The 26,274-nt window shown below is 39.2% G+C and overlaps 1 long non-coding RNA gene and 1 pseudogene across 1 annotated transcript; one reads left to right on the forward strand and one right to left on the reverse strand.

Annotated features, from left to right (window-relative positions):
- The first annotated feature begins 13,468 nt into the window (after positions 1-13,468).
- LOC129452138 (uncharacterized) lies at positions 13,469-17,763 on the forward strand (annotated as a pseudogene).
- Positions 17,764-22,680: 4,917 nt separating this feature from the next.
- LOC141369268 (uncharacterized) lies at positions 22,681-25,582 on the reverse strand. Its single transcript, XR_012372844.1, has 2 exons — positions 24,227-25,582; positions 22,681-24,079 (listed from the first exon to the last, which is right to left on the reverse strand). It is a non-coding gene; the product is annotated as an uncharacterized lncRNA (long non-coding RNA).
- Positions 25,583-26,274: the final 692 nt, after the last annotated feature.

Raw genomic sequence — 26,274 nt, forward strand, 5'->3', positions numbered from 1 at the left:
GAAATAGTTCATAAAAAGACCATAAAACTAATCCATATGAATTGAGCAGTTTAATCAACTTTTTTCACTTTGCTCCAATATTTCTTTGTATGCTCCTAATTTTTTTCATTTAGGAGCACATGTACTCCTTGGGAAAAAGGTTAGCGTAGAGCCCTGGCTGCCAAGGTATATTAACAAGCACCCTAGTATATCTGGCATCAAATTTTTCCGTGATAATGACACTCTTTAATAATGATCTTTTTCGTGTGTGAGCATGTCGTGTCTCTCCCAATGAATTTGGTGTGTGTCATGCTCTCTGTTTCTCAATTAACTGGGTGCAACGGAAAGCAAGCTCTGTGTCACATTGTATCCTTCCATGTTTCTGAACTTGGGCAGAGTTTTAGAGGTCTTCACGGAGGACCTGTACGGTTTCGGGTTTATATTTTAAATGGTCAGTCAGGTCCTGGTTGGTCTTAGTTTAATTACTTTGGGTCCCAATCTGATTAATATATTGTATGTATACGTAGAGATATAGAATTCTGAAGTTGTTCACAAGCTCTGTATTCTGCAGACCACTCTACCCATGTCTTCTTTTAAAAACTCATACCCTTCCCATCCATAAAGTACAGCTGACGGTGCATACAAACTATATAGCCTATTGCAACATATTAGAGTTAATATTCTCTGCCCGGGCCGTTATTTTCCGCTACTATCCTTGGGCCGGGCCGGGCCGGGCTGTTGATTAACCATATTTTTAATCATTACTTTATTCACCTAATTGAATGGGGGAGAAAGCTATGCAATATAATCAAAAATATTATATATAGGCCAAATGTGTCCAAAAATGTACACAAATTACAAAATGCTTTGTAAAAGTCCCAAAATGCAACACAAGTCATGTGCAGAGTCTCCTCTGGCACGCATCACGCAGCGGGCCTGATGTGTTGTATGGTGTAGCTTAAGTGCAACATGGAGTTTGAAGAAGTAAAGAAATAAAGAAAAACAGGAGAATTAACTTTGCGCAAGTTTGGAGGGAAAGTCAGAAGTAGGAACCAGTTTATGTACACGTATGCATTCTCGCTCGTGCCAGTAGCCTCGTAACACCGCCTTTGTTGTCCTATGACTAAAGGGGCTAGATGTAAGTTATTACTTAAAAAATCATTAAGATAGAGTTTTCATTTGTATATTTATGAGCCAACCATAATGTAATAGAAAGAATGACACCTTGAGTGTCCTCCACGGTTGTCTCTATCAGCCTGTAGACTCTTTTGTGTGTGGAGGAGTCGGGTCCGAATTGGCGCGAAATTCAAAATGTGACGTCATGCGCATGCTCGTCTACTTGGGCGCAGTGGCGGATGCAGAACGTGACATATGGGTGGGCATGGATTAAGTCCGGGTGGGCCTGAATCTATGGGTGTCACTTTTGAATAAGAAACTATAACAAGTCTATAAAATTCGTCAAATATTCAGAACACTAATTTAAACAGCATACACACACACCCGAACTGCACGTCACATTTTTGACATTATTGATACTTTAAATTGTAATGCAACGTGACATTTATTAAGCCTTTTTGGTAAAAAAAATATTGGGCTCTCATAGCCTACAAAAAAGAACCTGCACACAGTGACAGGAAATATAAATGAACCCAGAAAAACCTTATACTTTTTTAAATAACCTATTAAAGTGTTTAAATAAATACGGCTACTAAATGCTTAAAATGAAGCTTCTAACATCATATTCTCTTCATGCAAATCACTAAAAATATATTTTCGTTCTCACATATTTAAGTTAACTTACTAAATAAAGAAAGAAAAAGGGAATTGCTAGAATAATGTTAGACTCTGGGGTTAAAGGCGGAGTCCATGATGTTTGAAAGCCAATGTTGATATTTGAAATCACCTAAACAAACACGCCCCTACCCCAATAGAATCTGGGCCTTCTGTTGATAGACCCGCCCCACACATACGCAAACCGGCATTTGATTTGATTTGATTGGCTATAAGTGTGTTTTGGTAGTCGGCCCGTCTCCTTCTCCAAACCGTTTTTCAAACATCGTGGACTCCGCCTTTAAACGAAATGACAAATAAATAAACATTTAATATACTTTTTGATGAGCACAAGAGCAAGCCTACTCGTGAAGAGCGGAGCCGAGGAGCGCGCATATCAGACGTGAACGAAAGGAATAATGGATTTAATGCTTTCACTTCATTTCCTGACAGTTTCACTTGTTAGTGAGGATACTAATGGCTAACAATATGACGCCGAATTACATACAACATAATTACCTAACTAAATCTGAGAGAATGCAAACACATTACAATATTTTTTCCTCCGCCCGACGGCCAAGGCGCATAATTTTTTTTTAGCCCAACAGGAATTCGCCATAGCCCGTAATGGACGTCGGGCAAGCAATTTTGCGAGGTTTGTTTTGTAGAACTTTCTTTAAAGTGAATTTCGTTTTGTATAAATTGTATCTTAATATTAATCAATGTTTGATCAAACAATTGCCTCGATTTAATAAATAAGAAGCAAACCAAGAACGTCTGTGGTGTGGATTGAAGTGAACCCACTATATTTCCGCAGCCTACGTCTTTCTGCTTTAATGCATTTCTTAAATTAATGTCTCAATTACACAGTAGGCTTATAGGTTGTTATGATAGGCTATTTGTTGCTTAAAAGCAATAGGCTATATTGTATAAAGTGTAGCAATAAACGTGGCGTGACTTATAGTGCTGCTATATCGCTATATCAAACAACATCACTATGATCAGATGTTTTCTTTCTATTTTTTACCCCGCTGTCATATTTGTTGTGTGTTTATGTTATTGAGAGGAAAGCGCGCAGCACATATTTATAATGTGTTGTTATTCAAAATACGTTTTCTACTTGCTTGCAAAAAAAGTTCTCAAAGTGATCATGGCTGAAAGCTGCTCGGGAATATTTCATTATAACGCAACATTCAACTGCTTTAATAGTTTTTAAATAGTTATCAGGCTTACTTATAATTTTACTGTTTTTAACATAACATGCAATAGATAAATTACACCACATAAAGTAGTATACATGTCTAACTATACAGAGTAGTATTTTTTACATTTCTGATTGGGCGGGCCAGCTGACAATCCAGACACTCACGGAAACTCCTCGTAAGTTTAAAAAAAATCCTTATCTAGTGCGGCCAAAATAGAGCATGACCGGCGTCGGGGAAAAGACAAGAGTAAACATCAGATTGGCATTTGATTCTTGGAGGGAGCTCCGGTCAACGCTGGGTATGAAAACAGACCTTGAGCAGGTTTCCTTTTTACTGCAAAGGTAAGACATAGTTACAGGGCATCTGTAATATATTATTTTATTTGTTGTGGTGTAATGCTAACGATAGCATGTAGCACAGGACCGTTTCAAAAGTTACTGTCTTATATGAATAATCTTTATTCAGAGCATGAGTGCATTAAGATTGAGAGTGTCTGGAGTGTGTTTTACAGGGTCGTGTTACAAAACTTTTAGATGTAGACTTCTGTTGAAAATATAAAGTAGCACTGCAACATTTTACTAAAATATGGTCTGTCAAACAATAACCTTACAGTACTGTAACTTTTCTTACATTTGTAAACATGCTGGTGAATCTCAATGAGCTGTCTGTGGTTGCTACGGCAACTCTGGTTGTTGTGGTCATCCTCGTACGAGTGTGTCCACCGAGAACGAGCATGAGACTGGCTGCCATTTCTATAACGGCCACTGGTGTCAGTAACGGTAAGAAATTTCTGAACTTACGGAGAGCCCCTTTAAGTTTGAGAGATTTAAAATTCTAACATGAAAACTTTATTGACATCACTCGAGTTTAGGTGATTAGTGGACCTTTCAATTCACAGATTTCATTTAATTCTATATTTTAGTTAATATTTTTTTCAGTTTGCCATGACTCCTGCACAGCGGTGTAAAAACATGTTTTTCGACTTTAAAATTCAAGCAGCATATCCTAAATTGTAGGAATATATTCCATATGGATTTATTTGGATTTATAGATGTTTAACATTAAAATCGATGCATGGGAATAATTTATATGAATTTTTGAAATACCCAACACTAGGGGTGTGACGAGATCTCGTGCGACGAGATCTCGCGAGATTAAATATGTATCGCGAGATTACGTGTGTCTCGCGAGATTTCTTGTGTAGGTGAAATTCTGGCCGTTTTTGAAATAAAAGACTGCATCCTTCGGAGGTCGCATTTTTAAACTGCATTTACTTCATAAAGACTGTCTTAATAGAGACTACTAACAATTATAAAGTTTACTAATAATTTAGTTAATCGCAAATTGTTGTAATATGCTCATGACTTGCGAATGTAATGCTCAGTTAATGATCTGAAATAAACCTTAATGACGTATGCAGCCTGCATATGCGACCTCCGGAGGATGCAGCTTTCTGTTTGACCCTTTTAGGGGCCAGTTACACTAAAGGCGTTTATGGCAGTTGCAGTCGCCTTTTTTAAATGATATTCTATGGGCATGGAGCGTTTGCGCGCTGTTTATGCGCGCTGAGCACCTTGCGGTTTTTGCCGGCGGCCGCAGCACGCGCCTTTGAAGGAACGCTGAGAGCGGAGAAGCGCCCGACATCATTCGCGTCTTTCCATTGTCCACTCGAATGAGGGGAGCTGCGGGCCTTATGTTGTGGTGAGGGAAGTTTACAGTTGCTTTGAAGAACCGGACTCCACTCGCTCACTCTCTCCTGCGTGTTTGTGCACCTCTCACCCTCAAACAAGGTCAGAGCAAGCGTCATCTTTTTAAAGTTTCTGCTAATATGACAGTTAACAGCTGTTGATCAGTGTCAGATGTGAAGTCTCAGCAGATTAAACCACCACAGAGTTTACATGATCTAATGTCTGCATGTTCATTTCTATTGTAAAGAAATGGACGTATATTAAAAATATTCAAATGGATTTAAACATTGTTTGGCTAAAAATAAGCATTCTCTCCGTCTAAAGTGAAAGTGAAGATAGCGTCCGCGAGACGAGTCAACTATCTCCCCCTGCAGGCATTTGTTATAATATATACATAATGCTTTTTATTTATAGACCACAAATGTAATGTGTTTGTTAATGTTATGTTGTTTAATGTAACTTGGTTTTAATACTTTATTTGAACCAATTATTATTGCATCTTCGTTATTATGTAATTTTAAAGGCTACTGCTCACTTGGGTCTATTTTTATTACCCAAAAATAACAAATTACTTCATTATCAGTTAGTAAAATAATTGTTAGGGCCAGTCCTTGATTAGTTAAAACATTTAAAAATAACATGATTTCAGTTTCTTATTCATTTATTTTATCATCGAGGGTTTCTTAAAAAGTGTAAAAATATCGTCTCGTTCTCGTGAACCCAATCTCGTGTATCGTCTCGTCTCGTGGATTAAGTGTCTCGTCACCCCCCTACCCAACACTCTTAAATGTCGCATGTCCCTTATTGTACATCGAGGCTTTAAAATTTAGTTCCTTTAACGTCATTTTAATCATTTAATTCAATCGTTTTTACTTTCATTCAATAAAGCACATGTTGTTTAACACCGCGAAACAATTTGGCTATATTTTTTAAATATTTTTTGGAAAGATGATGAACTAGAAAATAGTTTCCTGAACCTAGCTTAGCTTGGACAGCTTTTTGCATCGGAATAGGCCTAAAATATCAAAATAGGCCAACATATTTTGTTTAAAATTATTCTAAAAACATGTTTAATTATTTTAGAGTAGTCCTCGGGACTTTTGGGTTGTGTGATTGAAAAAAACGCGTAGCGGCACAGATAGCCGCCTTTGACGAAAGAACAATCAGAGATATTTATAAGCTAACATTTTATTGTCATCGCAGTTTTAAATCTTTGCCACCAGGAGGTGCTGCAGCATCCCCACTTTCCTCGCCCATGTTCTGCTCGAAATTATAACCATTATAACTCCAGTCACATTTATAATCTATAGACTTGCACTGTCTATCATTAATATACTATGTTACCATGATCTTGACCTATTGGGCAACATTATCTGCCAAAGGAATTTACCAACATATTTGTGTTTGCAGTGTATATCCCACCTAGCCTGACGTTGTCATACTCTATTCTAGTCAGAATTCGAGTCAGATACCTCTCCATTGGGCTGTAAAAAACAAATCTTTTTATCGTTTTTTTTTTTTTTTGAAGTGGGGATTGGGGATGCGCCAACCCGGTTGGGACATAGAAGGGGGAGCGCAGGAAAAAAGTTTGGGAACCCTTGCTTTAGATGAAATTAAACTTACCGCTAAGTTAAGCAGATCTCACTTGACTGTCGTCTGTGATGCGCGATAGTCAGCACATGATCATTTTAAATCTGTTTACAAGACAAATGCTGTTGTTGTTTAATATAAAGTTTTCATTGCTTATCTCCTTGGATTCCTCATGGAACAAAGGGCCTCAACAACAGCTCTCCAAAGTCTTTTCTGGACAGCCTTTTTCAGTTCACCCCACAACAGGTTGCACTTCTTCATTTCCTCTTCGCAGGATCGTCTCCGGGTGGTCTTAGGGCAACCGACCCGTCTCTTTCCCTGAGGATTCCACTGCAAAGCCTGCCGGGTGATGTCCTGTGGGGGCTTCCGCAGGGTGTGTCCTATCCATCGTCCTTTACGCCTGGCAATCTGCTGCTTGATGGGATCTTGGTTTGTCCGCTGCCACAAATCTGTGTTTGTTAGTTTGTCTGTCCACCTAATCTTCAGTATGTTGCGAAGGCAGCCATTGACGAATACTTTGTTGGTTAGGGTTAGTTTACATTGCGTTGTAAAAATGATGAAATTATCTTCATACATGCTAATTTCATAATGCGAACGTATTAACACAAGATTATTATTCTATTATAATATTAAATACTATAAACAATATGTCATTTTATATAAAATATATAATTCTATCTTGACATGCACATTAGGTTCATGTTGGTCCAATTTGATTCAGAGGACTCATTGGTTTGGTGTATTAATTTTCATTGTAAGAAAAGAATTATTTTAGATGCAATTTTAAAATATTTACAGCTTAAGTTTATATATACATTAATATATTTTTTAAAACATTTAAAATCATTCAGCAGAATTTTCCAAACAATTTCCACAGAAAAAGCAAATAATTCAGCAGAAGCCGGAGCCACGTCTTCCCTCTCTTGCGCACAGCTGTCGTCATCGGGCTCACTCTCAGCCTCCTTCCTACTGTGAGGTGTTACTGTAAAAAATGCGCTACACATGGCGTTTAAAAAAATGGATCGTTTATTTATAGTTCGAATACGGATATTTCACGTCATGTTCGAATGCATATTCGAATATCGAATAAAAAGTGACAGCCCTAGTAAGGAGCATCACATTTCTGGCTGACGTCAGAGGTATTCAAGCTAATCACAATGTACAGACAATGACACAGGGATTTTCAAATCCGTGCATTTTAGGAAGGGAGTGAAATCAGACATTTAAAAATAACACATTTCAGAGCTGCATGCGTAATACCGTGATGTTTTTAGCCCTTTGGGCAACTTGAACTTCTCAGAATTCAACTTTTAAGATTCTCTATTCATTTGTCCTATAGACAAAATGAATGGAGGTCAATAGGATATGATCAAGTGGCCTTACCCTGAATTTTGTGCAACAGTGATTGATGTCTGACACACACATAACAAGGCCTAATGGTAAGAGCTGACACTAACTTAACTTCAAACTTAATTGCTCAGTCTGTGCCAGAGTCTGCTTTACTGAGCAACATCACCAGGGTGAAAAAGAGAGGAAATGGAACCTGAACTCTGAGCCTAGACAGTGCATCTCTCCCAAGATATGTCTCCCCACCCGCCACCCCACCCGAGTGTAACATCCTATTCAGGGATTAGCTTGCGTTTCCAGCTGCAAAGGTTTGGCTGTTGGTAGCATTCAACTGCCTGTAGCACATTTTGCAGGTGCTGCTCCTTTCTTGCCACTGTGATGAATTCGGATGTGAGCTTGACCCCACACTCAGCACAGTCATTGACCACATACTTTTTTTTTGAACGCAGCATTGGTCACCCATCCATCGTGCTTTGTGGAGTGCTCCCAGTCGTTGGAAGGTAACTGCAGTCTGCTCTGAATCCAGAAACACAAGACACAGCTGCACAAACCCATGGTAGTCACCTCGCTTGTGGTCAATTACTTTTTTAGCGCACCTGACAAGTTCAGCACGTAAACTGCCCAGGTTTTTTTGCCTGGTGTTGCCAGGAATGTACCATTGGCTGCTGGATTCTTGTGGTAACAGGTTCCATTTCTCTCTCAGACGTGTGAACAAGGTAACCTCTGGTGAGCGTGATGACTCCACCTTCAGGTCTGTAAAACCTGGTTCAGGAGGACCTCACCAACGTGGTTCCGACACCCAGACCAAACAGTGGTTGGCCCAGTGAGAACTGTATGGCAGTGTTTGACGCATATTTGCCATATTTTGCCTATTAGAAGTGTTGAGGGAAAGTTTTGCACACCCAATTCAGACACCATTCTGATAGAACGAGCCGGTACGCTCATTGTTAGACCGGAGACCGTAGAAATCCGGTGGGGTATAAGAATTAGAGGAAACATGGACTCACAGGGACATTATAGAAGCAGTGTAGAGGAGGAAATCATGGAAACCGCTGCGCTAAAACTAAAAAACACCCTTGTTCTGTTAAAAGAGAAGGGACTAAATCTCACATGGAACAATAACGAAATCATATCCTGGTATTCTGCCAAGGGCTGTAAACTGGAAACGAAATCAAAATACAAAAAAAACTCCCCTCGCTATTGTTTATCTGTTGCGTCGCAACGATTTGGCAACCATAAACAAACACGAGCTAACAATTGCAAGCATAAAAGAGATTGAAAATTCACGTTCAGACGAACTAACAAGGCTAAGAGCTCAGGTCGACTCGTTCGCGTATGAAAAACAAAACTGGGCAAGACAAAGCGAGACGATGGCTAAAAAAATTGACGAACTTCAAAAGAAACTCAAAAACGGTAACAATTACATATCCGCGCTCGAAGGCTGCTGCGATAACTCAGGTGTCCCCGTGGCTGCTATTAAACAAGCAGCCATAAATGAAATGCTAGACGCCGAAACAAAAAGCGATAGCGATGATGATGATATAGCCGCGTTAAAGGCTAAAACGCAGAGGGATGCTCGTAACCGAGCCCCAACGCAAGAGCCTGAGGGTGCAACGCAGAGGGATGCTCGTAACCGAGCCCCAACGCAAGAGCCTGAGGGTGCAAATCAGATAAGCCCAATGAAAACTAGAGCAAAATCGAACGACGTTCCGCAAGATTCAGTAAAAGTGGCCGTACTAAAAACCATAACAAACGAAAAAGACGAGGTTACAACCATTAGTCGTCCATTAACATGCGAAGAGTGCTCACGACACAAACAGGTCGTAGGGATGATGCCTCGTAAAGGCCCGTTTCAGCCGTATTGGGACACTTTAATGTTACAAGCAACAGTGTACAGACTAGAAGTCCGAGACGTGTGGCAGATAGCACTCCTCACCATTCCCGATGAAATTAGACCGAAATTGACCGAAGAAATGAAATCCGGAGACATAATAAAGAAACACGGTGACGAAACCAATGAAGCAATTTATGAACGGTTAAAAGCGGCGATGATAAACTTAAGAGGGCCAACCTACGTAGACTGGAGCAGAATTTTAGACATAAAACAAGCACCCAACGAAGCGTTTGAAACGTATGCAGAGCGAGTATGGGTAACATTTAAAGAGCATTCTGGTAAGGAAGACGCGAATCGTGATAGTGAAGTATTGTTACAAATGATAAAAAATCACGCTGGCCCCCCGGTCCAAAAGGCACTGTTAAATGGTGTGGATCCGGCAGAAAACACATTCAATGCGCTAGTAGACTGGGGCTCAAAAATAGAAAATAGATGGAAAACTAAACCTCGCGCCGTTGCGTCCGCCCAATGGACAACAGAAGGACAGGGCAGAGAAAAATCTCACAATGGGTTTAAAAATAGAGAATTCTGTAACGTCTGTAAAAGAAACAATCACTCGACGAAAAACTGTCACAAAAGACACTGGGAAAAACCACAAATATCAAACCAAACTGACCCCTCTGAAAAAACCGCAGAGCTAGTGAACCTACTCCTCGCCACATTGAAAAAACAAAATGATTCACAGAACGGAGCGATCGTTGCGAGTTCACCGCCAGAAAAATACAGCTTCCCATAGGGGTGCGTGGCCTCCATTGCTGTAGGAAGCATAATTAAGAGCGGCAACCGGATCAAAATAAGAGCTAATTTAGGAGGCCAATTAGCTGACGTACTTATTGACACCGGCGCAGCATGCTCATGTACAAACATTCGATTGCCATTAACAGACGAAACCATACGCATTAAAGGCATCGGCGACACGCTAATGGTAGCAACACAAACCAAGCCCGCTCGACTCGATTTAGGCGTAGCCATAATTGAAGAACCTTTCTGGTATTTGCCAAACAACAGTGAAGGAACTGTACTGGGAATGGACATCATGAAAAAACATGGATTTGTCATTCATTGTTTTGAAAAACAGATTGAAATTCAAACTAACAAGACGGTGAAAAAATGTCCACCACGCAATGTGGTGAGAATCATGTCCATTTCCACTACAGATCCCATTCAACAGTTGATTGACAAACATAGCACTGTTTGGGCTGATCATGAACATGACTGTGGCCTCATTGACTTTGTTGTGTGTATTGAGGGAGAGCCACCTCCCCCACAAAGACAATACCGCATCAAACCTGAGGCTGAAACAGCAGTGCATGAGATAGTCCAGCAGCTTGAAACCAGAGGTATAGTCAGACGATGTAGCTCGACCACAAACTCTCCGTGTCTGCCCGTTCCAAAACCAAATGGTAAATGGCGTCTTTGTATTGACTACCAACGTCTTAACAAAGTTTTACCCAAAGCTACACCTATTGTTGCAAACCCCTCAACCTTGTTGACACAAATCGACAACAGAGCGTCATGGTTTACTGTACTTGATATAAAGAATGGCTTCTGGTCCATCAAGGTCAGACGTGAAGACCAATGGAAATTGGCCTTCACGGTAAATCAAATACAATACACCTGGCAACGCGTGCCGCAGGGCCTACACAATGCGCCATCAATTTTTCATCGGGCGTTAGAAGACGCACTAAAACCCGTAATCGGAACCGGAAATGTAATGCACTATGTCGATGACATATTAATTGCAACCGAAGACTCATTTGATGAGCACATACAACTCGTCGATAAAGTGCTGTCAACACTAGGTAAAGCTGGCTTTAAATTGAACAAAGAAAAAGCCCAAATTGCACAAAAAGAAGTTCAATACCTAGGTTATACAATCACCCAAAGCCACAAGGCATTGACAGATGACAGACGTAAATGCGTCGCTGAACTGCCTCGTCCGCACACGCTGAACTCTCTACAGAAAGTTTTGGGTACTGCAAATTATCTAAGAGATTTCATCCCTGACTTTGCAAATATAGCCGCTCCGCTATACGCCCTCTTAAAGGGAAAATCAAAACCGTCTGATGTCCTCGAATGGGCAGAGGAACACGAACAGGCTTTTACAGATTTAAAACAACACTTTTTTGCCCAACCCATCGAAGCCGTTTCATATACAGGTTGATGCACATGAAAATACTCTGAGTGGAGTGCTAGCGCAAGATCACGGAGGAAAGTTGCGCCCGATTGCATACTATAGCCGTAAGAAATCTCCAGTTGAACAGGGATTCGACCCGTGTACACAGCATGTTCTTGCGGTTCATTGGATGTTAACAACGACAGAACCCATTGTCGGTTTTCAATCTGTTGTTGTGCACACAATGCACACGCCAGTGCAAATGCTGTTACAGGGCAGAATCAAAGGCGTATCGTCGCAAAGACTGGCGCGATGGTTGGCAGACATCCAAGCGCGCAACATTACTATGGTAAACACAAGAATTCTACCACATCTCTTGGGGGAGATGGAGGGCCACCCGCACACATGCCAAACAAAACATGAAACGCAAAGTCCAGTTCATGATACACAATTTGATAATCAAACACCAGTGTACATTGATGGATCCAGATATTGGCATGATGGCAATTTCCATACAGGATGTGCCGTGTGGACCCCCCACCCCCTCAACTCAGATTCAGAACAATTGTTGTTAAAACTACCAGCAAACAAATCCGCACAAGAAGCCGAATTAATTGCATTGCTTGAAGCCATAAAGACACACCCAGAACCAATTTGTGTGTACACCGACAGCAGGTATACACACGGCGTCGTGCATGACTTTATGGCCCAATGGCAATTAAGAAAGTTTCTCACATCCGCCGGAACACCAATAAAACATTTTGACACAATCACCGCAATTTGGCAAGCAATCAAAACGCACAACTCACCAATCTCAGTCATTAAAGTGCGCGCGCACATCGCTAAAAGCACAGACGAGCACGAGAAAAATAACAACATCGTTGACAAACTTGCAAAACTTGCAGCCATTAAAGGGAGTGAATGGCAGCCCGACGAGCTGATTGCCCCTTCTGTGAGTGCGATACAGGTTGCTCCCATTGACTTAAAACAATACCAGCAAGAGTTATGGTTGTCAGATGGAGAGCTTGTACCGCAACTACAGCAGGATCAGTTAATCAGCATCGTAGAAGGTATGGTTCTCAGAGATGGGAAATACATAATTCCAGAGGCCCTGCAGAAACCAGTGATCAAATTGTACCATGATTATGCACATGTATCAGCTACCAAAACACAACAGCTGATACAGAAAAACTTCTGGTGGCCAAAAATGGCATCAGACATTGAAAGATGGTGCGACACATGCCTCGTATGTGCCACCATCAACCAGGGTAGAACTGGACGTACAAAATTGTGTCGCCCAGAACCACCCAAAGGGCCATGGGAATTCTTACAGCTAGATTTTATTGGCCCATTACCCACTGCCAAAGGGGGATATCGCTATTGTCTCGTCATAATTGATAAATTTTCAAAATGGGTGGACGCGATTCCAACTCGCGACAACAGCGCACGCACAGTGGCACGAGTAATGGCAAATCAAATCCTCCCAATTTGGGGAACACCAACCCAGATTGAGTCTGACCAAGGAACACACTTCACAGGTCAGGTAATGAAACAAATATGTGAAATGCTACATATCAAACAAAGATTTCATGTTCCATACAGGCCGCAAAGCTCAGGTATGGTAGAGCGCGCAAATCGCTCGATTAAAGAAAGCATCTCAAAACAAATAATGCAGCATCAAAACAGGTGGACTGATGCACTGCCAACAGTTCTGACAGTTTTGCGTGCGACCCCATCCAAAGCAACAGGCATCAGCCCGTTCGAACTCATGACAGGCAGAGTCATGAAACTACCCATCGACCCAGAAATCACCCCAGCTGATCTGGGACCCCTTGTGCTTGCGAAACAACAGACTGTGCTAACACAGTTACAACAAAGACTGGCAGTGTTACAAACACAAACCACTTTAAAACAGCAACAGTCGGACCTAATGAATGATGCACAATTTAACCCAACCTCTGAAATCAAATTCACTGAGGGTGATATGATCATGATACGGGTGTTTGTAAAACAGGGTCCATTCACACCCAGATGGCATGGACCACATGAGATAAAAGCTATATGCAATAGCTGTGTGGCCATAAGTGTCAAGGGGAAGTTGAAATGGTACCACATGTCCCAGTGCAAAATCTTCAAAGGTTCCGCTGATCAATAATTATTAACATTTCTCTCTGTTTCACCTCCTAGGTTGACTGCAGCAATCCCATGGAGACCGGACGAGAGGAAAGTTTCTGGACCCACTTGCATCAAGCTGGGTCAAAGGGTTTCACTCACACACACACTGGAATGCGGGAGATGGGTATGGAAATACACAAAGAGGCCATCCACATTTTTCAGTACACTTTCAACTAGAAAACTAGTCACGTGGCCTCCCGGAGTAGTACCGGAACCAAATTGCGCATCAAAAATTTGCTGTAAAGTAGGCTCCGACCCTCTCCCTATAGTAAACATTTCAGGTGACACACCGGCACCCACATATTTACACAACATAACAGCCTGGTATCAACTTAAAGCAGAGCCAGGAGCAAAGATTGGGAGCATGCGCACTCTCTATGAAAAAACCAACAATGGATTAGATCCTAAAATCTGTTATTCAACCAAAGATTTAGAGCCCGCAATATATAGGTGCACACACACTGAGACAATCAACAATACACATATGAGTTATACCGAATATAAATTCGATGTAACTTCATATGTACCTAATAACAATCAACCCGAAGCCTTTGTCTGGACTAGCCGGAGAGAAGGCATGTATTGCGTGGGAAAATGTGTCAATGACCCAGATAATTACACTGGGCCACAGAATTGCACATGGACAATGAATCATTGCTTTAATTTAACCACCTGTGGATATAGCAAACCAAAGAAATGTCCGAAACTGTATCCTATTCCTCCTGGTGGATTGATAAAAGGGAATGTTAACAAGACATTATTTCATGATGTAAATCTAGTAATGACACATGTATCATACAATATTTCCAACATTTTATCTGCTTATGTTAATCACTGTGATAACAATGACAAGACATATGCATGGCTACAGTCACGAATCGATGATTTAATTTCTGATTACAAAAACAGACTTGCCGTGCAAATCTCACCTGCACGCTCGAAACGAGATCTGCTCGGAAACATAGCAGGTCTCTTCGGCTCAGTTAATTCCATTGCCAACAACTACAAAATAACTGAACAATCACAATACTCAACATGGTTGGCGAACCAGGTGGACTGGTTTTCAACATATTACAAGTAGTAATGAAAACATTATCAAAACGGTTCGATCCGAAGCGCAGGCGCTTCTTGCGGTCAGCCACACATAATTCAATCAAACCTGTACCATCGAACGTGACTTAGCCTGTAGGACATATGCACAAGATCTATTCACTGCTGCTAGACAAGAAATCCTTGATCTTCGTCTGTACAAGACACCTAGACATGTTTTAAATGACCTTATAGAGATCTTAGATCTACATAGGTGGTATGAATCAGAACAAATGAAAAATTTAAGATATTCTGAATTACTATCCACCATAATGATGTTTACAGGAAATGAATGTAATGGATGTATTGGGTTTTTCGTCAGTTTTCCTTTAATACACCCAGATCAGGTTTTTCCAAATTCCACTACCATACGCTCTATGGGCGTGGTAGTGAAGGATCAGGTAATTAAATGGGACCACCTCACTGGATACATGACACAAAAGGGTAATGAGACCTTGTTTACCAGTCGCACATGTTGCCATGAAACGCACAATTATGTTATCTGTACATGTAACACATTGCAACCTTTCTTCCCCAATGACACCAAACTTATAAATGTTCAGTCGCTGCATGGTTACTCTGATGTTATCCAGGTGTCACACTCACAGTGGTGCGTGGTCAGTGAGATGAACTCTTTTACCTACGGAGGACTGACCTGCTCTGCTAATCACTCGTTCTGCTTGGAAGTGACAGAAGACCTTTCGATGGGTCAAGTCAACATTTTAGGAAGAGTGCCACTGGACACAGAGACTTCACCATGGTGGGATGACACTTTCTATGAGCAAGGTACCCAAGCTGTGGTTGACACGATGGAGCTAACACAGAGACTGATCCTGCAAACTGAATACCACCTCAGCCAAGCGCAGGTTGAGATCAACCTGGCACGAAAGACTGCACAACTGTTATCCAGTTCATCCACCCGGTCGGCACAGTACACATACACCTGGTGGGACTGGGTGTTCCGGGGTTGTGCCATTGGCAGTGCCCTGATCTTCACCTTCACTATGTTCCAGTGCTGCTACTTCAGGCACCTCATCAGATCTACACAGGAATCCACACACGCTGCCCTTGCCCTCAGCCCACTGCAGATATCCGTGTTCCAAAGACTGTAAAAAAAAAAAAAAACTTTGATTTGTCTGACCCCGTAGGTACCCTATCACAATTCGCCCACGGGGCCAAGCGGGGAAATACTGTAAGAATTTTGATTGATCCTGACCAAAAGGTCAGCCCTTCCTGAGAAACAGCATGGACGCCCGAGAATGCAGTGTGTGTGCCCTGTAGGTGCCTGAGGCAGCAGAACATCAAAAGAGAACCTTTTGCAACACAACAACTTTCCTCCAGGACTCACGGCAGGGGACCAAGACCCCCAAAACACCCCTCTCGGGAACCAGAACTTTATCTCGATTACAGGAGACTCCCTGGAGAGTTACACTTGATTTTCAAACACCACATCTCCATACAAATGATGGACCTGCAGACAAATGTCTGACCCCTCTACCCCTCCTTTCCTTGTTACCTCCTCAACACAGGACAGTTTACAGCACACCAGATGATTATGTGTAAGAAAGGTCATATCAAATGTAAATAACAGTGGAAAATATTCATGTTTCACTTCATTACAAAGGTTTTATCGCGACTGGTACACAGGTCTCATTCTCACATCAATAAAACAAATAGTAAAAGGTTTAATAGAGTTAAGAAAACTTAACTCTACCCAAGGGGCGTACACCCCACTTCAAATGTATCCAGGACGAGGTGCCTCCCATAGGTCTGTAAGAACCAATCACTGCAAACTTCCATTGATAAATAATGTTTACATAATGTTTATTCTATCTGGGTATATAAGGAGAGCTGACAAACATTTCAGGGAATCTGTAACCAGATATCCCGCACAATTACTGTGTGTCGTCTTTACCAGGTATGAAAGGTTTTTATATTTCCTGTTCTAATGTAAATACTATTGGTTTGTATTTGTGTTATATTTTATTGAACTTTGAATTGGCTTGAATTGTGATTTTCTTACCTGGTTAATAAATTGTTATGTTTGATTTTATTCTGTGGCTACGAAAGTTATTGACATGATTAGTAAATTACGATGTATCCTTGTTTCCGCAACGTCTGGAAATCAGGCTAGTTTTTTACGGACTAAAATCCCAGACTAGATGGCATAGTAGTACATCAGCGGAGGATTTTAGAGATCCGACTAGCACTTGGCGCTAGTTTAAGTTAAATTAGATGCGTGGAGGCTAATTTCCTGTTTAGAGTAACATGTAAATGTTGTCTGACCACTCTAAATCAGACGAGCCTCAACCTCTGGTTATTTCAATATTAATCTATCTAAGTTGCATATTAAGTTATGTCACGATTATACAAAGCTATCATTGGAGAAGACGGTCAGTTTGTTTTATGATAGTGGTCGTGAGCCTCTGGTTAGAAACAAATATTGTAATAATTAAGTTGCACCTCTATGGGGACTAAATAAAGTATGTTCAGAGATGAGCACGCATGAAAGGCGGCCTTCTGAACATATGGTCTAACCTCTAGCAGCGACCAAGCCTGATCCGGTTGTGATCGTGGGCCCGCATGATTATTAAATATTAATAAACGGCCGGTGCGTGAGTCCAAAGCGACATGAGTAGCCGAATGAACGGATGCAATAACAAGTAGGGCAAAACAAGAGTAACCAAACATCTGAACAAATTATGATTAAGATTAAAATGATAATAAATTAAACAACAACAAACATACTTTATTAAATTGGAGTCAGATTAAACGAAGGGTTTGTTAACTAAATTGAATGAATGTTTAAATCTATATCTTATTATCCAATGTGAAAGGAAAGACTGAAACGCGCGAGAATCCTTCGCCACGCCTCTGGAGACCGCCATTGGACCAGTGGGTGGTGCCTACCTTACAGTGTCAAATGCCATGTGACAACCTGGTCAGCACAGCACCAGTCCCGCAGTATCTTGCTTGTCAACCAGGCAATGATCACTCCACATGCCTCATTAGTCTGCTTATTATATGCTGGGACACCAAGCAGTTTCAGCCACTCTGCATCTACAACCACCACTGTAAGATGCTCCTTTAACTGGTATGATAGTAATATGTAATAATACATATACAACCCAGAAAGATCACCTCAAACAGAAAGATCAGCTCAGTTTTCTTGAGCTGTAGTATTGTTTACCTCAGATCGGCCGATATGTGGCTGCTGTGTTGGGAGGGTATTTTGGAGAAAGTGTGCAGCAAGTTGTCTAAATGGACATGGTTGCTACGTCAGTTGTCCTATAGGGGAAGGATTTTAGTGACCAATAATTTGGTTGCTTCTTCCTTGTGGCATAAAATAACTGTTTTACAGCCACCTGTTGGACTTATTGAGGACATTCAAAGGAAACTGGTGAATTTTTTTTGGTCTGGACAACATTGGACTTGTGGTGCTGCTTTATACCTTCCTGTTCAAGAGGGAGGTCAAGGTTTGATAGACATCAGATCCAGAATTGTGGCCTTCTGGTTACAAACAGCCCAGAGACTATTGTATCACACGGTTGTGCCATGGCTAGAGACGGCTTCTGTTCTCCTTAGGGGAGTCAGGAGTATGGGATTGGACAAGCATCTGTTCTTAATGGAGCTCCAGAGTGAGGATCGTGTGAATCTTACACCTTTCTATAAGTCAGTTTTGGAGGCATGGAAGGTGTTCACTTTTTCACGTACAGCTGATACACATGCTGGATTATGGCTTTTTGATGAGCCAATTTTTCTCAATGACTTTTTACCATCAAGACTTATGTCTGGTCCTAGTCTACGTGCAGTTTTAATTGCGGCTGGATGCACAAAGTTGGGACATATTTTGACACTAAGCTTGGAGGAGTTGAGTAAAAGGACTGGGGTGAAATCTTTGCGGTTGCTGAAACAAGCTACTTCTGAAATATTTTATGCTTTGCATATAAATCATAAGACTTTGACAAACGATTCTGTAGCGCTGGATCAATGGAGAAAGGGGGCTTTTTATATTTTTCCCTCTCTTAATGTAACTATTGCTGTGGGAGAATGGCAAGATGATGAGAAGTGTCTTTTGTCGTTTAAAACCCCGGAGTTTGGAGTTTTTGAGGAAGTAGGAAAAAAAGCCCTTTATATTTCTTGTGTGAAGGCATCTAATGCTAACTTTTTGAGTGGACTTCCTTCAACAAAATGGACTGAGTTCTTTGGAACTGCTTCTTCTGCCAGGATGCTGGCGGTCTTTATACAAACGCCCAATTGATAAAAGGACAGGCGATCTTCAGTGGAGGATTGTCCATGGGGCGATAGCCACAAACAGATACGTGGTGCACATTGATCCTTCTGTAGGGGTGGGTTGTCCCTTCTGTACAGATGCTGAAACCGTTTTTCATTTATTTGTACAGTGTTCTCGATTAAATTATTTGTTCTCATTTTTATCCCAATGGTTCATTGACATTGGTGAGGCTTTCTCCTTTGAATTGTTCATATATGGTCCAAAGTATACAGAAAAAGAAAAAGTCAGTTGACTTTATTGAATTTTTTGTCTGGTATAGCAAAACTTGCTATTTGGAAATCTAGAAAAAATAAGTTGTCAGGAAAGGGTTCTTTGGATGTGTTGATGATCTTCAAAGGTTTGGTGGCGGCTCAGCTCAGAATAGAGCACGCCTATTATAAAATGGTGAAATGTGTAGAGGTTTTCATGTGCATTTGGGGGATAAATGAGGTTCTATATATGTGTGTGTGTGTGTGTGTGTGTGTGTGTGTGTGTGTGTATGTGTATGTGTACACGTTTATTTGCGTTTATTTGAAAAAATGGCTTCTATTTGAGGAATTACAGTATTTCAACACCCTGTTATTTTGCATGTTCTCCCCCTTAGAAATCATGGAGGGGTCATCGTAGGTGTATGTCCACTGTGAGAGACATAATCTAAAAAAACACAGAAATCAAAATATATGATTTTTTTTACTATTTATTTGCATGATACAGCTGCAAATAAGTATTTGTTGGTAATACACTAAGACGTCATGGTTTGAAATCATGCATAACACAGAAGATTCCCCTGCTTAAACCAGCACATGTCCAGGCCCGTCTTAAGTTTGCCAATGACCATTTGGATGATGCAGAGGAGTCATGGGAGAAAGTCATGTGGTCAGATGAGACCAAAATAGAACTTTTTGGTCATAATTCCACTAAACGTGTTTAAAGGAAGAAGAATGATGAGTACCATCCCAAGAACATCATCCCTACTGTGAAGCATGGGGTGGTAGCATTGTGCTTTGGGGGTGTTTTTTTGCACATGGGACAGGGCGACTGAACTGTACTAAGGAGAGGATGATCGGGGACATGTATTGCAAGATTTTGGGAAACAACCTCCTTCCCTCAGTTAGAGCAATGAAGATGGGTCGAGGCTGGGTCTTCCAACATGACAATGACCCGAAGCACACAGCCAGGATAACCAAGGAGTGGCTCTGTAAGAAGCATATCAAAGTTCTGGCGTGGCCTAGCCAGTCTCCAGACCTAAACCCAATAAGGAAAAACTCCGTGTTTCTCAGCGACAGGCCAGAAACCTGACTGATCTAGAGAAGATCTGTGTGGAGGAGTGGGACAAAATCCCTCCTGCAGTGTGTGCAAACCTGGTGAAAAACTACAAGAAACGTTTGACCTCTGTAATTGCAAACAAAGGCTACTGTACCAATTATTAAAGGATAATTCCGGTATTTAACACTTTGAGTCTCATTTCTGGTTTGTTTTGGATGAACTACAGTGATGGACACAGAAATTTTGACAATGGGTTGAGTCTTGAGTTTTTGAATCGTTTAGAAGCGTCTCTTGACTGCTTCAGAATGGAAGTCAATGGCCATGCACAAACATGTCATTAAAACAACACTTAACGTTCATTTTCAAAACTATGCTACTCACCGAGTGGTTTGTGGTGTTCGTTGATGATTAAAAACAAATATATTGGCGCAATGTATGATTTCCTGGCCCATGATGATGACTGGCTAGAAAGCAGATTTCTATTCCCTAGAGTTGTGCTCCTGATCCATGTGATGAATTGGGTCCAGTATTACAGAGGGCAACACCACCAGTCCAAATACAAGTCCTCACCACTCTGGGGTCCTTGTCACAACCGGCTGTTCCAGCGGGAATTGTCAGACAGGTAAATGATTTATATCAAAAAATTTAATCCTCAACTTTGTCTTTAAGACCTTTTTATAATTTATAAAATTGTTATATTGGAATCTATCATCTTACCCTATAGGTCTGGTACTGTATATCACAGCCAGTGCTGGGCAGTAGCTTCACTACAAGTAGCGAAGCTAGTAGTTTAACTACATTTTTCAGTAGCTTGGCGGTAGCTTAGCTGCTTTCTAAATCAAATAGCTTTTCAGTAGCTAAGCTCTTTTTTTGACCAAGTAGTGAGGTAGCTTCCACACAAGCTACAATTTTCCAAACATTTCTGAAGTCGTCCTGAATTTGAGAATAAGCGCGTCATTTCAATCGACACAGGACGTCGTTTGTTCCGTATTTTCGAGTTGTGCAGCCTTCATTCATACAAAACATTACCACTGGCATCCTGTGAAGACTCGTGCTCTACCTCTGACTGGGTTATGTCATCAAGCCAAGCTAATATAAAAACATGTAATAAATATTACAATTGAAACTATTCATAAAATGTGCTTTGGCGGGCACCTCCCTTGTGAAAAAAAAGTGTGCTTAAGTGTACTTTTATAAAGTGTACTTATTACATAAATAATACACTTTAAGTATATACACTTAAGTGTGAATTAAATGCCATCTTTTCGGCGCACTGAATGCACATTAAGTGTAATTAATTTCACATATATCATATATTAAGTTGAAATAAAATGTAATAAGTTGCCATTAAGAGTGATTTTTTGGAACAACTTAATTGGTACTTTATTACAACTTTATATCTACTTTCATAATTGCTTCTAGTGTTTTTAAAATATACTTAAAGTGCACTACACAATATAATAACATGCAATTAATATGATTTAAAATGCACTTTAATGTCTCTTTACAATACTCTTAAGTGTGAATTAAATGCAATCTTTTGGGCGCACTGAATGCACATTAAATGCAATTAATTTCAAATTCATGATATATTAAGTTGAAATAAAATTTAATAAGTTGCCATTAAGAGTGATTTTTTGGAACAACTTAATTGGTACTTTATTACAACTTTATATCTACTTTCATAATTGCTTCTAGTGTTTTTACAATATACTTAAAGTGCACTACACAATATAATAACATGCAATTAATGTGATTTAAAATGCACTTTAATGTCTCTTTACAATACTCTTAAGTGTGAATTAAATGCAATCTTTTGGGCGCACTGAATGCACATTAAGTGTAATTAATTTCACATATATCATATATTAAGTTGAAATAAAATGTAATAAGTTGCCATTAAGAGTGATTTTTTGGAACAACTTAATTGGTACTTTATTACAACTTTATATCTACTTTCATAATTACTTCTAGTGTTTTATAATATACTTAAAGTGCACTGTTCAATCTACTGTCAAGCAATTAATGTGAAATTAAAAATAAGTTAATGTATATTAACAGTACATTTAATTACTCATTAAATGTAATGTTTCAAATACAAGTTTGCCAAATAAATTCAAATATACAAAATTAAATTCAATCAGTTGAACTGTGATTTCAGTGCAGTGAAGTGATTTCAATGCATCTCTCTACAGTATGTACTTTTACTACTTCTATTGTATGTGAAATATGGTTATGTACTTCTCAAAATACTGAAAAACAAATCAAAACAAAAAGTTAATTAAATATGTATTCATTTCAGTTTAATGCATTGCAAACAAACAAAAACCACAATGCTTACACTGACAATAAAACAGTTTGGTAGTCAGATTTTTTGTTTTGCAAAAGTACATTTAATAAATTAATTATGAGTTGTATATGTCCAAACAAAAAAAAAAACTCATTTTAATATTGTTAAATTGGAATCAACCAACTATCAATATTGAATAATTACATCCCTTAGAAAAAAATAAACTCAAAGTTATTATTTTTTAACATTTTAACAAACAACTAAAAAAGAACTGCATGAACTTTAAATTAACAAGTCTTTGGTAGGTCACATCAGTCTAATGATCATTTATTAAATGCGTTTAGAAATATTGCCATGAAAGTGTACTTTCTTTATGTAGCGGGTATTAACTCACTTACTTAAGGACCAGGCATAATAATAAGATCAGAAGGGTGCACGGTACGAAGGAGGAGGTAGCAGTGATAGTGAGCAACAAGCAGAGACAGAAGGTAAGTTGATTAATAAATTATTTTACTTTGAGTATTGAGAAACCTCTCTTTTTCTTTATCTTTCCTTAATCACAAAAAAATAGTAAACAACAATGAAAATACAATTAACTATATATACCAGGGTTCCTCAAATCCTACCCTGGAGGTCCAGAGCACCACAGAGCCCAGCTCCAACCCCAACCAAACCCACCCACCTGTGATTTCCTAGTGATCATGAAGACCTTGATTAGCTTGCTCAGGTGTGTTTGATCAGGGTTGGAGCCAAACTCTGCAGCGCTCCGGACCTCCAGGGCAAGACCCGAAGAAGGGGGATATATACTATGGGTGCACCCTCTAAATTACTTCTCATTTACAGAAATCACAGTCACAATCAATGTACAAAGATGGTACAAATTATATATGTAACACACTGAAATCCGTATTCAAGTTCAAAGTTCTTATCAATTGGAGTATTGATCAGTCTTAAATTATCAGATTTGTGCTTCTGAAATGTTTCAGTTCAATGAAGTAAACAAACAAAATAAGGAAACAGTTTCTGAAATGTATCCTCTTACTTGTCTGAAGAAAAATATTTAAAATAGAAATTTGTCCTTTCCTCTAGATTCGTGATCCAATCAGGTCGAAATGGGAGGCTCGCCATCAATTAGGAAAATCCAGCTCAAGGAATGTTCATACGAAAGGAAAAAACATTCAATATTGTGTATCAATAATGATGAACAATTGTACACAATACAGGAAACAAATAAAATACATACATAAGTGCCATCATCATAATAAATGACAATTTAGACAAATACCTGTCCATTCACGTGTTTCTCTCTCTTTTTGTCTTTCACAGGCACGTGCAACCAAAATGGCGTCAGCGAACAGCAGTGAACACAACGCACCATGTGGTTTTACATAATCACACTGCAATGAACAATCCAACCCATATAACATCACAATATAACACCATTTTGTCTCGTATGGATTAAACAAATAAAATGATATGACATTTAAAGTGTTAACATTCGTTTTTATGGCTAATTATAACATTGGTAATTATAAATAACTCACCAGGTCAAAATGAAAGCTCAAAAAGTGCTCAATCCACACAATCACGCTGTATCATTGAATATATGCAAGTTAAATTCTGATTTCTTCAGTTTATATGAACTTTGGAGTCATATTTAATCAAATTAAACACTCTCGCGTTAGATAGAGTGTCTCTGTCGCTCTGCATCTCTCCTCTGAACTGAGACGCGATCCGAAAGCAAAAAAGGGGCGGAGCTTACAATTAAACACTCCGATTGGTTTACTCATTTCAGATTTATAATTCAGATTGAATTATTCACATGTATTTCCTCATTTATAAAATAAATGTAGATGTATGAATAGTCTCTATTATTTTTAAGCACACTTTTAAAATAATAATATTTAATTATTTAACCAGGGTTACATTTAAGTAAAACTAAATTAGACAAAGTGCATTTTTAAAAAGTGTACTTAAGTATGTTAAGAAATATTGTGATGAAAGTGTACTTACTATAAGTTAAGCTTAATTAGACAGTATTAAAAAGTGCATTTTTAAAAGTGCACTTAAGTGTGTTTATAAATATTATGTTGAAAGTGTACTTTCTTTAAGTTAAGCTTAATTAGACATTAATACAAAGTGCATTTTTAAAAGTGCACTTAAGTGTGTTTATAAATATTATGATGAAAGTGTACTTACTATAATTTAAAATTATTTAGATATTATTACAAAGTGCATTTTTTAAAAGTGTCCTTAAGTGTGTTAGTGAAATATTGTGATGAAAGTGTACTTACTATAAGTTCAAATTAATTAGATATTATTACAAAGTGCATTTTTAAAAAGTGTCCTTAAGTGTGTTAGTGAAATATTATGATGAAAGTGTACTTACTGTAAGTTCAAATTAATTAGATATTATTACAAAGTGCATTTTAAAAGTGCACTTAATTGTGTTTATAAATATTATAATGAAAGTGTACTTACTATAAGTTCAAATTAATTAGATATTATTAAAAAGTGCATTTTTAAAAAGTGTCCTTAAGTGTGTTAGTGAAATATTATGATGAAAGTGTACTTACTATAAGTTCAAATTAATTAGATATTATTATAAAGTGCATTTTTAAAAGTGCACTTAAGTGTGATTATAAATATTATGATGAAAGTGTACTTACTATAAGTTAAAATTAAATACATATTATTACAAAGTGCAGTTGTAAAAAGTGCACTTAAGTGTGTTAATAAATAGTGTAATTAAAGTGTATTCCATTTAAGTACGCTTAAGTGGTCTTTAATTTGTATTATATTATATTATCAGCAAGTGCACTTTTCGAAAATTATACTTTTATTATTTTAAGCACACAAAAAGTATGCTTTCAATACACTTAAGTACGCTAATTTTTCACAAGGGCTCACAGACTCTGTGCAGGCTACCTGCTGCCTGCGGGCCCACGTTGGAGACCCTTGTGTTAAGATATGTCAGGGCCAGGTGTTTTTGAATAAAGGCAGCTCAAACATGCATTTTATTCTGGGAGTAGGATAAGTCCAGCAAACAGCCCCAACATGTGAAGTACCTAGGTCTACATTATGCTTGTATTGCCTATAATTACTAAAATAATAAATTGAAACTGAATTACATAATAAAACTGGTTAAAAATAAAAAAGTAGCTTGGATGTAGCAAGCTACTATTGATGTAGCTTAGCTTGCTACATTTCCCAGGGGGGTAGCTTCAGTGTAGTGAAGCTTCATTTAATGTGAAGTAACTGGTAGCTTAGCTCACTACATTTTCCAAGTAGCTTGCCCAGCACTGATCACAGCCGTCCCTGAGTGCCATATCTGTTGTTTTGAATGGTATACCTAATATGGGTAGTCGATACATCAGGTCCCCCTACACTGTGCGAGAACAGGCTGAAATTAAAATGCAATTTGCAGTAATGTCTGTTTCCCAAATGTAATCGGCGCAATTGACTGCACTAATGTTGTTATAAGGGCTCCATCTAAAAATGAATTTGCTTATGTTAATAGAAAGCAAGTGCACGTCATATGTTACTCCAACATGACCCTCACAAACATTGTGGCACGTTTGCCTGGTTCAAC

This window comes from Misgurnus anguillicaudatus, chromosome 13 (genome assembly GCF_027580225.2).
Source record: "Misgurnus anguillicaudatus chromosome 13, ASM2758022v2, whole genome shotgun sequence".
NCBI classification, from domain to species: Eukaryota; Metazoa; Chordata; class Actinopteri; order Cypriniformes; family Cobitidae; genus Misgurnus; species Misgurnus anguillicaudatus.